The sequence below is a fragment of the Hyperoodon ampullatus genome (genome assembly GCF_949752795.1).
Source record: "Hyperoodon ampullatus genome assembly, chromosome: X".
Lineage (NCBI taxonomy): Eukaryota > Metazoa > Chordata > Mammalia > Artiodactyla > Ziphiidae > Hyperoodon > Hyperoodon ampullatus.
The window spans coordinates 117,018,861-117,034,092 of NC_136913.1; positions in this window are offsets into that span (position 1 = coordinate 117,018,861).

A 15,232-nucleotide genomic window follows, 5' to 3' on the forward strand; every position below is an offset into this window, starting at 1 on the left:
GTTAACTGCAAACCGGAACTGAGCGTTAGGACACTTGGGTTCCAGTCCTGGCTCTGCCACCAGCTAGCTGTGCCATCTAGAATGACTCACCCCCCACCCCGCCCAGGTCTCGATTTCTCTATATGTAAAATGAGATGATCCCTAAGGACATTTCCAGCTCAGACAGCTTATATTTCGCAATACATGTAGTGGTTATGACAAGACCTATCAACAGTTGCCATAGGAGGGCTCAAAGAAAGGACAGGGTCTGGCCAACTGGGAAACAGAAAAAAGAATTGGCAGCCATGGGTTTGCCATTCAGCTCCAAGAAGTGCCGTCCGCTGAGTGCCCCCACCTCTCAGCACCTTAGGATTTGCTTCAGTCATTCTATTCATGGGCAGCCAATGACTGAGCATGACAGGAGTGTTAGGACCTGGCCATTACTGCCCGACATGGGACTCCTCTATTGGGCAGTATTTGTTCCAGGGTTCCTGTTGAGTTGGCTGAGACTTTATATCAGATCTGCATCCTAGTCTGAGTCTCTTCCTTCTCAATTCTGCTTCCTTCCCTTTTTTTAAAAAAATAAATATTTATTTTAGGCTGTGTTGAGTCTTCTTTGGGTCTTCGTTGCTATGCACAGGCTTTCTCTAGTTGTGGCGAACAGGGCTACTCTTCGTTGTGGTGCGCGGGCTTCTCATTGCGGTGGCTTCTCTTGTGGAGCATGGGCTCTAGGGGCGTGGGCTTCAGTAGTTGTGGCACATGGGCTCAGTAGTTGTGGCTTGGGGCTCTAGAGCGCAGGCTCAGTAGTTGTGGCACATGGGCTTGGTTGTTCCACGGCCTGTGGAATCTCGGACCAGTGCTCGAACCTGTGTCCCCTGCATTGGCAGGAGGACTCTTAACCACTGCGCCACCAAGGAAGCCCTGCTTCCTTCCCTTTTTATCTTTTGCAGATGTTTTGCACCAAGCCCCTATATACCTCTCACATCTTTAACTCTTTCTCGGAGCCTGCTTTCTGGACGACCCAGCTGACAATAGGGCAGTATTTTAAGAGCAAAGACAAATCTCAAGACTCGTTGAATAGATGACGATTAGACTAGTCTGACTGGAGTGGAGCATTTGGGTTGATAAGCAGTTGAAAATCAAGGTGGAAAGGTAGATTGGGGTCAGATTAGTGAGGTTGATTGACACTGTCATATGGACATGGAGTTAAGGTTGGTGCCAGATTGGAGCCCCAGGTCAGCTCCATCTTCAATCAGCTACCTGGACCATCCGCCAGGCCAGCAAATGACTGTCTACGTATCAGGAGATGGCTACTTCTGCAGAACCATGGGGTCTGTATCAGTGCCTCTCGAGAGCCCCACTGGATGCGTTTTATCACCTGGGGAGCACGGTGAAAAATACTCCTCAGTTCTGCCCTAGACTTACTGAATCAGAGTCTCTGGGGATGAGATACCCCCATTCTCCTACCTTCCCCCCATCTCCTCCCCACCCCACACCTCGCCGTTAGTTTTGGGTGTAAACAAGTGTATCCGTTTCCTACTGCTGCTGTAGCAAATTACTACAAATTTAGTGGCTTAAGACAACACTCATTGATTCTCTTACAGTTCTGGAGATCAGAAGTCCTTCTACATGGGTTTCACTGGGCTGAAATCAAGGTGTTTGTGAGGCTGCATTCCTTCTGGAGGCTTTAGGGAAGGATCTGTCTCCTTACGCTTTGCAGTTTCTAGAGGCTGCCCACATTCCTCAGCCCATGGTCTCCTGCCTTCATCTTCAAAGCCAGCAATATTGCATCTGTTTGATCATTCTTTCATAGTCCCATCTTCTTCTGACTCTCTTCTTTTGCTTTCCTCTTCCATTTTTAAAGATCCCAGTGATTAAACTGGGCCCCAGATAATCAGAATAATCCCCCTGATTAGCAGCCTTCCATCTGCACCCTTAGTTTCCTTTGCCATATAACATAACATATTCACAGGTTCTGGGGACTAGGACATGGCCATCATTGGGGCTATTTTGCCTACTACATCAGGTTTGGAAACCACCGACCTACGTGATATAAATGTTTCTTCCTGAGGCTATGTATCTGAGGACCTCGGTTTAGCAAATCTGTGTGACAGAATTGGCAGTTTTCCTTTCTCTCAAAAATATGCACACTCCTTGACCTGGCAACTTCACCTCTAGGAGTACGTCCAATGAAAATAATTTGACAAATGCACAAAAATTTAAGCACACAGATGTTTAACATTGCGTTGTTTATGCTAGTGAAAAATCAGGAACAGCATATATCTCCAACAGTAGGGCATTCATTAAACAGATTATGTTCCATTCATCCAATATAACATAATACACAGCCCTTAAAATGATGCTATAGAGACTTCCCTAGCAGTCCGGTGGTTAAGACTCAGCGCTTCCACTGCAGGGGGTGTGGGTTTGATCCCTGGTCAGAGAACTAAGATCCTGCATGCTGCGCTGTGTGGCCAAAAAAAAAAAAAATGATGCTATAGATCTATATTTATGCATGAAAATGCATATTATTAAGTACAAGAGGTATACACATGCACTGCACACACACACACATATACGTTAAGCTCATTGTAAAATATACATAGATAATTAAAATAGGTTAATTGTTTATTACAGTATGGTTAGTAGTAGCAAAAAAACTAGGAATGATCCCAATTCCTGTCAAAAAAATTGGGTAAATAAATGATAATACATCTGTACAATTGAACACTATGGACCAGGTACAAAGAATCAGGTAGATTTATATACACTGGTAAGGAAAGACATCTAAGATATATCATTAGTTGAGAAAGGCAAGTTACGAAATAGCCAGCTTACAATTATCCTCTGTGTTTTTTGAAAAAGGACATGTTAGTGTGTGTGTGTGTGTGTGTGTGTGTGTGTGTGTGTAGTTGTTGCTTTGCAAAATGCTGCACAATTCCAGGGATACCATTCACATCCTATCACATGATATTCCATGTGACTAAGGCTCTCTGAAACACAGGGTGTGTGTATGTATATGCATGCCTGCAGGTATGTTTGTGTGTGTGTATGTATATATGTATACACACAGTATGTGTATACAGTATATGTGCATTTTTCTATGCATAGGAAATGCATAGGTAATTCCTGGGAGAATCTCAGACAATCTGTTAATGGTAATTTCCTTTGGGGAGTGGGACTGGGGAGATTATGTGTGTGTGTGCATTTGTCTGTGGTAGTGTTGATCAGGGAAGTTTTATTTTTCACGTTATACCTTTTTGTGCTATTTGAATGTTTTACAAGCGTGTGTTGCTTTCATGGGAAAGTAATTTTTAATACATATCTTATGTAGAAACATTTTAGAAAAATGAACAGTGGTTATCTCTGAGGGGGGTGATAATTGTGAAGCAGCAGAATATGTCCTGTTCTTTCAAAGCTTCCCTGATAACCCAGACCAATTCTCTTTTCGAGTCCTGTTTTTTTTGTAAGATTGCAAGAGAATCATACACTCCCAGAGGCAGACAGAGCCTCAAGAGATTACCAAGGCCAGGCCCCTGCCTTCAGATGGATAAACTATTTAAATGATCCAGGACAAATCATTGCTTATCAGAAAAATGTTAATAATCTTTGGGAAATATTAATTACCTGTATTCAGTGATTATTTTCTGTCTCAATTAGTTACAACTCTGTAGAAATAAAAATGAATTTTAAAAACACGTAGCCTGTTATGAAGTTACTTTTACATGCATTGTCACATTTTGACCCTTACAGTGACCCCGTGCAATTGACAGATGAGAAAACTGAGGTTCGGGGAGAGGTATACACGTTGCCAAACTGGGAAGGAGGGAGGGAACAAATGTTTAATGAGCACCTACTATGTGCTAGTTACAGTATATAACTTACCTAATTTTATCTGCACAACACATAGGTGTTGTTATTCCCACCTTGCAGATGAGGAAACTGAGGTTGTGTGAGCTACTATAACAAATTACCATAGACTGGGTGGCTTAAACAACAGAAATGTATTTCTCATAGTTCTGGAGGCTGGGAAGTCCAAGATCAAGGCACAGGTAGACTCAGTGTCTGGTGAGAGCCTGCTTCCTGGTTCATGAACAGCCATCTTCTTGCTGTGTCCTCAGGTGAGGGAAGGAGAGAGGGTGTTTTCTGGGGTCTCTTTTATAAGGGCATTAATCTCATTCATGAGGGTGCCACCCTCATGACTTTAATTACCTCTCAAAGGCTCCACCTCCAAATACAATTACCTTGGGAGTTAGGTCAAAATATAAATTTTGGGGGACACAAACATTTAGTCCATAGCAGCCATAGAGCTTGAAACTTTGCAGAGCCGGAATTCCAAACCAGCTCTCTCCTTTTTTTAGAGGAAAGTGTGCTCTCTATTCCTCCACTGGGATCTCTTTGCAACTTTTCCCTGGTGAGCCTTAAATTCCCTTGACTTAATCCTTCAATTCAAAAAAGAGTTAATTTTAACTTTTTATTTTTACAGAATACAGAATCCTGCATTTCAAGGTCTCAAAACTTCTGCTCCCAGCCCTCGCGGGCAACGATGGTGGCAAACAGGAACTCAGCTCTGAGATTTGGGTTAACAAAAGATAAAATGTCACTACTTCAGAATCATTCTTTTGTTCCCAAGTAGTGGGCAGGGAAAGGGAGGGAGCAGTTTTTGTGGCAATTATTCCTTTTAGTAAAAAAAACGGACCCATAAAAGATTGACTATGAGTGATCCCTTGATAAAACCTGTTAGAGGGGGGAGGAGGAACGGGGAATTGTTGTTTAACGGTTGCAGAGTTTCAGTTTTGCAAGATGGAAAGTTCTGGAGATCTGCTGCACAATATTGGAAACAGTTAAGATGGTAAATTTCATGTTATGTGCTTTCTACCACATTTGAAGTTTAAAAAGAAATTTTTTAGAGAGTTCTGGGAACTTTTAAACGATGTCCCAGAAAGAAAAGAGAGAGAGGTTATGCTCTAACAGTGTATTATGCTCTAAGAGTGCACACTTAATGCTGGCCCTTCTCCCCACCCCCACCCCTCGACTTATAGTCAATGCAGACCTAGATTCTTTAGATTGCAGACCCGAATCTATCGTCCTCCTGACAAGGTGAGGAGTCAAGCAACAGAGCTCATAATAATAATACCAGAATGAAGGAGCTGACCATTTCCTTGCACCTAGAATCTCTCTATGAAACAATCCACAATGACCTGAGCCCACAGAGATTCTCTTAAAGAACAATTTACTTAAAAAATATCTATGTGTCAGCTATATTTGGATGCACCACTAGATGGTACAGAAACCTAGTTTTCTGGTAATGATTTGCTCGTATTGTGAAGGCAACAGCAGAGGATTTCATTGGAAATACTTTGAATATATTCTTTGTGAAGTTGGAAAGTGAAATACATTGAAATAATATCTGGCGAAGATAGCATGACATTCTCCTTTTCTGTTAGTTTGCATCCAGGTTGCTAATGACAGAAAAGGGACTTTGGGGAAGACAATTGGGACACATTTTCAAAATTTCCCAACCCTTTCACGAGGATTTTGTGTCCCCAAACCTAATCGCAATGGCGATCTGTCCACTCTAACTGGCTTAACCTCAGTAACTTATAGAACTATTGAAATTATGATGAAGCAATTCCAACTCTAGGTCAGAAGAGCTTGGTACTTTGAGATAATATTGTCTTTTTTACTGAAAAGAGAAATGCTTTGGAGTTCCAAAAGAAAAGGTAGCAGGATTCCATTTATATATGGTTAAAAAAAAAAAAAAAACAGGCAGAACAAATCTATGGTGCAAAATGCCAAGCTTCTAAATGGAATAAAACTAGAATTTAAAAATGGAAGCCAAAAACCAAAAAGACAAACCTCAATGTTAACATGTCTGCTCATATCACTGACATTGAGTTTGATTTCATCCTCAAAAGGTGAAGGTCAGTCTTCAAGACTTCATTAGTTAATATCATAACCTATAACCATGCAGGAAGCTCCAGAAATTCAGGTGCACTTTCCTGCTCACAAACTAACACATTTTTTTTGGGGGGGGGGCTGCGTTCGGTCTTCGTTGCTGCGCACGGGCTTTCTTTAGTTGTGGTGCACAGGCTTCTCATTGCTGTGGCTTCTCTTGTTGCAGAGCATGGGCTCTAGATGCACGGGCTTCAGTAGTTGTGGCTCGCGGGCTCTAGAGTGCAGGCTCAGTAGTTGTGGCACACGGGCTTAGTTGCTCCGCGACATGTGGGATCTTCCTAGACCAGGGCTTGAACCTGTGTCCCCTGCATTGGCAGGCGGATTTTTAACCACTGCGCCACCAGGGAATTCCCAAACTAACACATTTTGTGATGCAAAAAGAACAAATAATCAACAGATGTTTTAACCAGGCAGAAATCCAATGAATTTTTCAGACTTAGTTATGGTTACCTGTTACCTGAAGCTGATGGAGTTGATAATTCTGAATAAACTGAAAAGCACCACGGCTACCCATTTCCTAAAGGAAAGAACCAGTTTTCAGAGGGGCAATACCCAGGGTTGAGTCATCTCTGTATTTTATTGTGCCTAGCACAGGGACCTCATTCTGTAAATGTTTGTTCAAAAAATGAGTGAAAATAGCATTGTGCCACTGACCAATTGATATTACTTTTGACCAACAGAAAGAACACATGAACTTTATAGATCCTTCCTGGACCCACACCCTCACTCCCACCCAAGTCTGGGTTAGCTGCCCTCCTCTGAGCTCCCTCGGCTCCCCAGGCATCACATTACAGCGCTGGTCACCCCGTTTTTATCCCAATTGATTATTCCCTTGTCTGTCTTCCTCATTAGACTGTGAGCTGGGTCTGCCCTGATCATCACTGTACCCCTAGTGCCATGTTTATGAGTGACTGGATGCCTGGACTATTAATTATACCGTATGTTCCAGAAGTACAACATCAAGGCTAAGGAAAGATGGATTTACCACTCTTTCTCCAGGTCTCCTTGCTCAGCCAACTGTGTGACCTTAGGCAAATAACTTGGCTTCCTGGGAGCCAGCCTCAGTTAGAGCAGTGGGCTTGAGGATGGACCCTCAAGGGGACGCAGGGCAGACTTTTACAACCTGGTTCTGAGAGATCTCAGGCTGGAGGGAAGAGTCGATTGCCCTTCCAGAACAAAGTTGACATGGGAGGCTTAGTTCTAGCCTCAGACAGACAGGGCTTAAGATCCATCTCTAGCACTTTCCTACCAACTTTGGGCAATTACCTCATCTCTCTGAACCTCATTACTTTATGAGGGTTTGTTTTGGGCATTTTATCATGACCATTGACTATCCTCAGTGTGAATTCATAATTGCGTGCCCGTGTGTTTTAGCATCCTTACAGTATTTGAGTAATATCAAGGGCTATGATTTACTGAGCACTCATGGTGTACCCTGCTCTGGGCTAAGTGCTTTAGATGCATCATCTCATTGAATCTTTACAATTACCCTTTGAGGCAGGAATTAGTGTTGCTATTTTACAGATAAGGAAATTGAAGCTCGGAGGAGTACCATAAGTGGCCCAGCCCAGGCAGCTGGTGGGCTGTTAGAGAGCCGGGATTCAAGCCCTGTTTTGTCTGACTCCAAAGCCCATTACTCTTAACCCCTTCACTCAACTGCTGTAGAGTAATTAAGGGGTATTAAAATGGAACCCTGTAAAAGCCAGAGAATAAAGTAAATAAATAGAAAGCTTTTGCCTTCTCTTGAAAGGCCATTAGTTCCAGCAGCCTTTTGGTGTCAAATGGAAAAAATAATAAGGTTGGCCCATCAATTAGTAGAAGCAGGCCACTTCACCAGTGTGCTGGGCCCTACTTTCCATTGCTAGCTAAAATAATTACCATCCATTCAACCACTTTAAATGACTCCCAACACGGACTTGTGGGGCCTTCTATTAACCACAGAACATCAAAATAATACGTAGACAGCAGCTCTCTCTAAGCGACCTTTAAATACACTATTAAAAAAAAAAAAGGAAAGGAAGAAGCAGAAGTTTCCAGTTCTCAACCTTCTAAAGCCAGGAACTCTTTCCAAATTCGATTATACCATTTGTCAAACGCATTGAGCTCTGTGGGAAGCAAGTGGGAGGCGCCACTGTCCCTCCCTGGAGAGTTTCAGGCCTCATGGATGCGGTGGGTTAGCAAACTTTGGGAATGGCCTTGGTGACTAAAACGGCTCCTGTTGCCCTAGTTTCAGGCCGAAATTTGCAAACTGCTAAGGTTTGGGGAAACATTTTAGTCAAACGGAGCGCAATTTCTACCCCTTGGGAGAGAGGCCAAATGCCATGATGCAATGTCAGAGATGCACGGAGACTGGCCAGGTACCCGGGCTTGCGCCGACACGGTCTGGGCCTAAGGTCTCTGCTGCCCTCTGCTGGCCAAAGGCGGTAGGACTGTAGTCATTCCTTTGAAGGAATGACTTTGAAGTCATTCCTTCAAAGTGCTGCTCTCCTCCTATTGGGGCTCCCACTGTTACCCCCAGAAACTAGTACTAGGTACCAGGCGCCTCTCAGGGCCAGGTACTGAGCCAGGTGCTGTGGAGACAGAGATGACAAGTCCCAGACAGATATCCAAACAGAGAGTTACAATAAAGTGCAGTTAGGGACTTCCCTGGCGGTCCAGTGGTTGACTCCGGGCTTCCAATGCAGGGGGCGCGGGTTCCATCCCTGGTGGGGGAATTAGATCCCACGTGCTGCGTGGTGCGGACAAAATAAAGTACAGTTAGTGTCGCCAGAGAGCGTGGATCAGGATCCCTGAGTTCCCACCATCAGCGGTGCTAGGCTCCTACTTTGTGTCCACTGCCAAATGAGGTTCTGTGAAAATAATAGTACCACCTACTTGCGTCTGCGCAGAGCTTTATCGTTTTAAGCATTCGCTTAGTACACATCTCAATTGATCATCACAACAAACTGGTGAGGTTCGCAGAGCTAGTATTAATATCCCCATGATATAGATTACAAAACCCAGGCTCAGAGAGGGTGCCTAAGTAGCCAAATGTAGCACAGTTAAATTACAGAGCTTGGACTTGACTGGCTGACTTCAAATCCACTCCCTTTACTCCTGCACCACGCTGCTACCTGCTGCTGCTTCCTGAGAGGTCAGTAGATCTTGGTTAAGGCCAAGTGCTCTTAGAGCCCTACCATGCTCTCGCTAGACAGCGGCAGGCAAGTCACTTTACTTCTCTTTGCCTTGTTTCCCTCATCTTTGAAATGGGAAGAATAACTGTACTTGTAAGGTTATTTTGAGGACTAAATGAGTAAAGGCTTATGCCAGCCATATAGTTAGCACTTAATAAACTTCAACTCTCAATATCACTGTCAACATGTGAGGCAGACAACTTGGGGCAGGTGTGACGAAGCCCACACTGACAGCTCATTTTTCAGTCTTCTGGGGACCACACCTCTTCCTCTTGCCTCCAAGAGGACCTGCAGGAATAACGGGGCTGCAGAGGGTGGAGGAAGTAATTCTGCCCTGGAGAGATGACCTCTGTCTTTCTAGGGGCAGGGGCAGGGGGGAAACGGGACCAGGGACCAGGACTCGTAAAAGAGACTTCTATAATGTTCTTGGTTAAAACATTCTCATCGTCAGGTGATGTGTTGATATTGCTCTGGACTCATCAGTGAAGGGTCGCAAGCCACCCATGTCAGTGACCAGTCGTATGGCTTATACATTAGCAGTTTAATTAAATTATATTTTAAGAGACAAAGATATTTGTTTGCTATGTATTTTTAATAATTTTTATTGAGGTATAGTTGATTTACAATATTATGTTAGCTTCAGGTGTACACATAGTGATTCAAATTTTTTATAGATTATAGTCCATTTAAAGTTATTATAAAATATTGGCTATATTTCCTGTGCTGTACTATATATCCTTGTGGCTTATTTATTGGTAGACATTTTAATAATCAGAAATGCCTCTTATTATCAGGACATGTATCAAAGAAGGACCTTATAATATGTACCATATATGCAGTCGGAGAATTTTATCTGGCTGTAAATACAGGCAGACCTCATTTTATTGTGCTTCACTTTATCGTGCTTTGCAGATACTGGGTTTTTTTACAAATTGAAGGTTTGTGGCAACCCTGCATCGAGCAAGTCTATCGGTGCCATTTTTCCAACAGCATATTTTCACTTCATGTCTCTGTCCCATTTTGGTAATTTTCTCAATATTTCAAACTTTTTCATTATTATTCTATTTGTTATGGTGGACTGTGATCAGTGATCTTTGATGTTAGTATCAATACTATGACTTGTGAAGCCTCAGATGATGGTTAACATTTTTAGCAAAAGGTATTTTTAAATTAAGGCATGTACATTGTTTTTTTCAGACATAATGTTACTGCACACTTAATAGACTACGATATAGTGTAAACATAAATTTTATATGCACTGGGAAACAAAAAAATTCATGTGACCCACTTTACTGCGATATTCGCTTTATTACCATGGTCTGGAGTCAAACCCACAATATATCCGAGGTCTGCCTATAAATGCATTTTGTAGCAAAAGGAGGGAAAAAAGAATTAAAAAGTGTTCTTGTTGAAAAAATTCTCTTCTTAAAGGGAACTCTTTTTGTTTGTTTTGTTTTGTTTTTTTTGTGGTACGCGGTCCTCTCACTGCTGTGGCCTCTCCTGTTGCGGAGCACAGGCTCCGGACGCGCAGGCTCAGCGGCCATGGCTCACGGGCCCAGCCGCTCCGCGGCATGTGGGATCTTCCTGGACCGGGGCACAAACCCGTGTCCCCTGCATCGGCAGGCGGACTCTCAACCACTGCGCCACCAGGGAAGCCCTAAAGAGAACTTTTTAATTACAGAGAATTGATCATTGCACAAAATTCATCTTACCCATACAGGCAAAACAGGGTCAGTATGGGCTGGTACTAGGAATGTGGGCAACGACTTAATTATATAATAGTATTTAAATTGGATTTTCTATCTCAATGCTCTGGGATCCCATAACAATCCGTCCTCTCACTTGGCTGCTTCTCCTCAAATCTTCCTGAGCCTCGTCTTTTGGCTCCTGCATGAGCTCTTCTTTCTCTACCATCCCCTAAATGTTAGTGTTTTCCAGGGATCTTTCCTTGGCCTACAGCCCTCACACACCACAACCTCTTCCTCAGTGACGGAATCCTTTCCTATAACATCAGTGACCATTGATGACCAAGCTGATGACTCCAAAATCACCATCTCCTATCAAGACCTCTCCCAGGAGCTTGAGACTCACCATCTACCTGGCTACTGGACATCAGTACCCGGAGGTCCCACAGACACTAGTCCCTCTGAAATGTGTTCTGCCAGGATTTCCCTGGCAGTCCAGCGGTTAGGACTGCATGCTTTAGCTCTGAGGGCCTGGGTTCGATCCCTGGTTGGGGAACTAAGATCCCGCAAGCCGAGAGGTTCAGCCAAAAGAAAACTGTATTCTGTCACCTGTTTTCTCTGCATCATTTAACAACACTTATCCATTACTAGTCACTCCCCATTCCCCCCTGCCGTTTTACAACCCCATCAGCAAATCTCTTGGGGAGTCATGCCTGATCCCTCCTTCTCCTTTAGTTCACACAACTAAGCACTTAACACCCCAGCTACAGTGATCTGCATGTGATCTCCAAAAAAACATGCTTTTCCTTCTCTGTCTCCTCTGCCTAGAATGTCCTTCCCAACTCTCTTCACCTAGGGAGTGCCTACTCGTTCTTTAAGATTCAGTACCTCTGGGAACTCTTACTATATCATGTCCCTCCTGTTCTGTGGACTCATTGAGTCCTGTTGGAGCTGTCTTCCCCAGAAGACTGGGACACCCTCACCCCCATCCCCAAGCCCCACTTAGCTGATTCAGTCCTCTCTCACAAGCACCTGAAATTTATCAGGCACTCTATGAAGAGCTGTCAGGTGAATGAATGTCCTCAAATGAGTTGCAATACAATATTTACGGGGTGCCATCTTAACAATCAGACCCTGAAGGCAACAAGGACTTCAACCTGGAGGAATGGCCCGGTGTACCCAGTCCCATCACATCAGCACAGAGCTCTCCTAGCCAGGAGAATCTTAGGCACCTCGAAACTTTGTCCGCAATCAGATAGGTGGCTGTTGACTAGAACACAATGAACATGAAACTAACTCAGACCTACCCTTCCCCTCAAACTCCAAAACCCCCACCAAAGAGAAGGGTGGCCACTGCCTGAGCCTGAATAAAGAACTCTAGCGTGGGGCAGAATGAAGCTACATCCCTCTCTGAGTCTGTTCTAGTGCGCCATCCCATCTCGGGGGCTTCCATGTTTAATACCTCTCCACATTGTCTCCACTCGAATCCCAGATCCACCTGCCTGCCTGGCTCTCAGACCTTGGCGCCACCTTGATCACTTGGTAGCAACTGATTGGCCAAGCACACCAAGTGCCAAGCCCATGAGCTCAAGGGAGCCCATCTCTCTGAGGAGGGCATCAGCCTTGCCAGCCTACTGTCTGCTCAACATCAGGCCCCAGACTTGGCCCCTTGATTAGGTATTCACTTTACACGTATTTCAATACTGAAACAAGATACCCACACTAACACTAATCACCCATTTGCATGCCAACTATAAGAGAAGGTATCATTTGAAAAAACACAGACTATGCACACGTTAGAATACTTTATTACTTTAGCTATGCTTTATTGCTGTTTAATTCATGATTCTCAATATTGGCTGCACCTTGAAATCACCTAAGGAGTTTTTTTTTTTTTTAAATACCGATACCTATAAGTAAATCAATCAATCAACAGGAACTTATTAATTAATTAATTGATTAATTAACTTGCTTAAAACAACTAATTCCTGAGTCTTCGTCCCAGAGATTCTGATTTAATTCATGTGGAGTGCAGCCTGGACACAGAGTTTTCAAAGCTCTCCAGGCGATTCTAATATGCAGACAGCACTGAGACCACTTTCCTTCCGTTTACTTTCTAGACCACAAATCCCCTCCCCTTGACTTGGTTCTGGGCAGTGGACATCGGCAATGTGATAACTTGGTCTTACAATGACTTTAGTTCCCCCACCCAGTGGTGTCCAAACTGAAAGCCCAAAGTGCGAGAAACCCACGCTACAGAGTGACTCGCTGGGGTTTGGTGCCAGATCTTACAACGCCCACTTTCCAGCCCAGGGTGACTAAATGCTGAAGTAGTACCGCCCCACCCCCTCCTTTTTAGTCCCTCACAGCGCTTGCTCTCAGCTATTTTATAATTAGTAGTTGATTCGCATGAAAAGATCTTCCTTCCTGAGTGAGGCCTCGCAATCGTGTTTTTCAACTTCTGACTCAAATTGCAGGACCACTTGGGGTTTTTGTTTGTTTGCTTGCTTTTTCTTTTCACTCACTGAATTCTTAAAAATCCTTTGTTGCTGTTGTTGTTGTTTTTTGTTTTTCCTTTTTATTGGAGTATAGTTGATTTACAATGTTGTATTAGTTTCTCCTGTACAGCAAAGTGAATCAGTTATATATATACATATATCCACTCTTTTCTCATATAAACCATTACAGAGTATTGAGTAGAGCTCCCTGTGCTATATAGTAGGTTTTTATTAGTTATCTTTTTTATCTATAGTAGTGTGTATATGTTAATCCCAATCTCCCAATTCATCTCTACCTCCTTTCTCTCCTGGTAACCATAAGTTTGTTTTCTACATCTGTGACTCTATTTCTGTTTTGTAAATAAGTCCATTTGTACCATATTTTTAGATTCTACATGAGTGATATCATATGATATTTGTCTTTCTCTAACTTACTTAGCATGATAATCTCTACATCCATCCATGTTGCTGCAAATGACATTATTTTGTTCTTTTTTATGGCTGAGTGATATTCCATTGTATATATGTGCCACATATTCTGCATCCACTCCTCTGTCAATGGACACTTAGGTTGCTTCCATTGAAACTCCTTTTGAAAAAAGCAGCTTGGAAGCCAAGTTAGGTTGTTTCTGCATACAAATAGAAGAGCGCCTATACCCTGTGTTTTCACCAACGGTAGAAAAACTACTTTTTCTTTTTGCAGGAAAAATAAAGATTAACAGCCGCGGAGGACCAAGGCTCAAGTTTCACTTAGAGGAAACCAGATTCAATTTTCCATGTGACACTGAGAGTTTGTATTCCAAGGTCAGGATTTACCTAATCAGGGCTCTGTTGTTTCCAGGGAGAATGTGGATTCCACACGTTGGGTTTTAGGGTGCACATGGTGGGTGGTTTTGAGACGTTTCCTCAGCAGTTTATTACTGGCCAAGACAGAGGTACCACTGCAGCTCCCTCCCTGAGAAGGTTCCTCCCACAAAGCTTCTCACTTCCTTTTCAAAATTTACCTATTTCGCTCATCAGCAAGAAAATGAAAATGTCTTTTTCACTTCTCTATGATCTTCTCCCCAACTCAGCAACTTAATGCACCTCTGTCACTTTGATTTATTCAAATGATGTGAAATGTCAACCTATTGAAGATCTGTAAGGACCGTGGGTAGTGTCACCCACTGCCCTGAAAAGCCAACGGATTTCAACTCTCTGAACGGATGTCAGACAGGGGCAAAGCTGAGCCCGCGGGATGTCTCCCTGCCGTGCTTCTCACTGGAGTGAGTCAAGGTGACTTGGGAACATTAATGAGGAAGCCACGTCTCCTGCCAGTTTTTAAAAAATATTTATTTATTTATTTGCTTGTTTATTTTGGCTGCGCTGAGTCTTAGCTGCTGCACGTGGGATCTTCGTTGCAGCATGCGGGATCTAGTTCCCCAACCAGGGATCGAACCAGGGCCTCCTGCATTGGGAGTGTGGAGTCTCAACCACTGGGCCACCAGAGAAGTCCCTCTCATGCCAGTTTGAATGACGCCATCTTTGCAAAAAGGAAAATAGTCCCTGAGAGACTTTTCCCCCCAGCTGTGATTTCTTAGAGAGCCACGACCACATTCTGACACTTAATAAAGAAGAACCTTTTGATCCAAACCACTGTCTGATCTCACTGGATTGGGAATTGCCCCAGACAATTTAGATGAGGGCACCACCAGTTGAGGCCTTTATGTGAGGCCTCATTAATTAGTCTGTGAGGATGGCCTTACATGGTGCTTGGCACAGAGGTGGGAAGCACCCATGGTGTGTTAGGTATTGCTATGATTATGAAAAGTTCTTTTCCAGAAGGTTTCACCAGTGCCTGAAAGGTAGGCTTATATCGATGAAAAATTAATCAATCTAAGAAAGAATTGGAAAATTTTATTCGAGCCAAATTTGAGGATTATAACCCAGGAAGAGCATC